At 30.2% G+C, this 3,180-nt stretch overlaps 1 long non-coding RNA gene across 1 annotated transcript; it reads right to left on the reverse strand.

The window, feature by feature from the left end:
- Positions 1–1,319: 1,319 nt before the first annotated feature.
- On the reverse strand, positions 1,320–2,268 carry LOC121220815 (uncharacterized). The gene is made up of 2 exons (XR_005918008.1): positions 1,828–2,268; positions 1,320–1,576 (listed from the first exon to the last, which is right to left on the reverse strand). It is a non-coding gene; the product is annotated as an uncharacterized lncRNA (long non-coding RNA).
- Positions 2,269–3,180: the final 912 nt, after the last annotated feature.

Below are 3,180 nucleotides of genomic sequence, written 5' to 3' on the forward strand. Positions count from 1 at the left end.
AAGCATATCTAACAATCAAGCTTCCAACAAAACCAATTAGCATCAAAGACATTCAAAATCATCAATGGTAAATTTCTAAATGTTTGATGGTTTTACAATTTAATCTTCAATTTAGCTAAATATCAAAAAAAAACTATAACAAATACACAAAATTCATGAAAAACAAGTAAAGAAATACTTACATGCAAAGAAAAATAGAAAAACCAAAGCTCCCTCCTTCCTACAATGGTGTTCGGCTAAGGAAATAAAAGAACGAAGATGATGGATGCTTTTGGTTTTTTTATTTTAATACTTTAACTTTTGTTTAATTAATAAACATATATTAAATTATTAGTTTTTCTTTTCTTTTCAATTCCTACATCCACTAACTAGCCATAATTCATTGTTATGGTCTAACTGCATCAAAAACTCTTGTAACTTTAATAATTTATCAATTAACACATTTTTAACTAATAAAACTCACTTTTGCTATCGTTACGATTTCTTCTTTTTTAATTAATTAACTATTTAAATGATAAAACTTTCTAACGAAACTATAATATGACCTTAATAACACTCCGTAAATATTTAATAAAATATTTACAGGCTCGGTTTAAAGAAATGAGGTCTTGATACCTCATTTTCTTAAACCACTTAATTTTAGGATTTACCACTTGAACCTAATTATTCGTTCAAATAATATATAATATCAAATAAAAATTTATTATAATACTATATTTGGCTCGTAATTATTAAATAATAATATTTACGAAACTCATCGGATTTGTGGCCTCGAAGCGACTTGGGAGTCGGAATAAACGATGAGATCTCAATATCCTCACCTCTTTTCAGATAAATTTTAGGGACGAAATTTATTAAGGGGTAGAGAATTGTAACAACCCAAAAGTCAGTTGTGTCGAGAAGTGTATTTTTGGAGTCTCATTTTAGTAAACTGGGCTCGTAAATATTTTTATTAAATATTCATAGAGTTATGTTAGAAGTAAATTAAATTTCAGTTAGGTAATTTCATTGAATTAGAATTTTTTTTAAGTATAGGAATTTAATTGAATAAGTGTTAAAATTTTAATTTTTAATTAAATCATAAGTGAACATCTAACAAGGGGCTTATTAGGTAAATAAACCATTAATCTAGTTATTGGACGTATCATGATAGCTTGGATTAAAATATGTTATAAGTTTTATTATTATAATAAAACATAAGTTAAATTATTAATATTAGATAATAATGAAATGAAAGGATAAAAATTAGAAAACAAATAGTTTAGTGGAAAGAGAAATAAATAAAGGGAAGCTTTCTGTTCTTCTTTGCATGCCGACAATTGAGAAGGAAGGTTAGCACCATTCGGCCGTTGTTGTTTATGTTTTAAAGTTCAAATTGGTTGGTATGTGTTGATTCTTTTTAATTAAATTTTATATTTTTTGGTTTGTCATTGAAAGCACAAAAATAACCTATCCCTAAGAAATAACAAAAAGAATAGTATAAGGGAAGTAGGGTCAAATTCTCTGGGACCGAATCACTACAACTTCTTGTTCCTTGAAATCTTGGGCACAGTCGTGCTCAAGAAAAACGTCTTACCTGGGAAAAAAATAAAAATAGAATTAAAAATATGGACGAGTTGAAATTGAATAAATTGAAATTATAATTGTAAAAAGAAACAGAATTAAGGGAAGGGGATTTTCGATTTGAGGGATTTCAGCCTCCGATTATTTCGATCCTCCTTAGATTCAATCATGGGCTTTTAGGTGATCCTTCTCATGATCGAATAAGCAAGTTATAGTGAAAGAGGACGCCTATGACCACTAGCTCCACTTAGGTTTTAGACTTACGATTTAGAGGAACTTGACTCTACCCAACCGTCACTTTTGTGGGATCGTCTTACACTAGATCATCATTTCTCAATGGCAACTGACACGCCATTTCGTCTTTTGGGATCGACAACAACTGATGAAGTAAGTTAGCGAACCGACTGTGCAACCTTCCCAACACATACAAAGCGGTCGCCTTTGCACAAGATGAAAAGATTACTTTTGGAAGGACATGAACGGAAGCGTCAATCCCGTAATACGGAGAAATAATGAATACTCGTTGAGAAGGGTTAAGTGCGGATTCTAAGCCTCATGAACTTTGTTGGAGGAGTCTTGATAACCTTTGGCTAGATAAATTTAGTGGCTCATGCTTTTTGGGAAAAAAACACAAGTTTAATGGAATGTAATTTTCTTGGAAAGTAAAAAGGAACAAAAACGCTAAGAGCCTTAGGGGGGAGGAGTGTTTTTACAGAAGTGATGAGTGAATATTCATGTCACTCCATCCCTATTTATAATACATAAAAAACCTAGTTTATTCATATTTAAATTCTAGATGATAATGTTTGAAAGATATAATTTGAAATTAAATATAAATAATATCATAATAATTCTAATAATAATCCTAAAAAAAAATTCAAATTTAAATAAAGTTTTGTATTCATAAATCTCTTCTTTGAATTTTTGACCCAAGTCTTCCACACTTTATATTTTCGGCACCATATCTTCCCTATTTCGCATGCTGACCTATTTTGTCTTTAAATTCATGCTTTTTGCCCCTAAATTTCCTTTTGCCTTCCATTTAGTCCCTACAAGATAAAGAACCATAAACAGCCCAAATTAGTAGGATCATACTCAAAATATGTATGTAGTTAACACATAAAAGTATGTCATTTTAGAGTATTATGCCCTCAAGTATGGTTCCTATCCCACTATGTAATTTAGATTTTATCATGAAAGAAGTAGCACTCCAAAGTTTTATAAAAATTAGGCATAATGCATATGAAAAATAAAGAGAACCTTTAGCTTGATTTAAGTAAAACCAAAAAGTATTCCAACTTAAACACACAAAAGTTAAATCGACTTGGATTATTTCATGAAAATTAGGTAATTTACTAAACTTACCAAGACACCTTATTTGTTCCACCCTTAGTCCCTAAATGAAATTCTTTTTTTTCTTAAGAATGTATTGGCCCTTTTGACGCGAAGAGGGATGACAACCCAACCACCCCACCCCAATTACTCAGACCAACACACTCCTATTTTATTATTATTATTTGGTTAAAAATGTTTGGCCCTTTTGACGAAAATTGAATAAGTGTTAAAAGTTGAATTTTTAATTAAATCACAAGTGAACATCTACCAAGGGGCTTATTA

This window comes from Gossypium hirsutum, chromosome D09 (assembly GCF_007990345.1).
Source record: "Gossypium hirsutum isolate 1008001.06 chromosome D09, Gossypium_hirsutum_v2.1, whole genome shotgun sequence".
NCBI classification, from domain to species: Eukaryota; Viridiplantae; Streptophyta; class Magnoliopsida; order Malvales; family Malvaceae; genus Gossypium; species Gossypium hirsutum.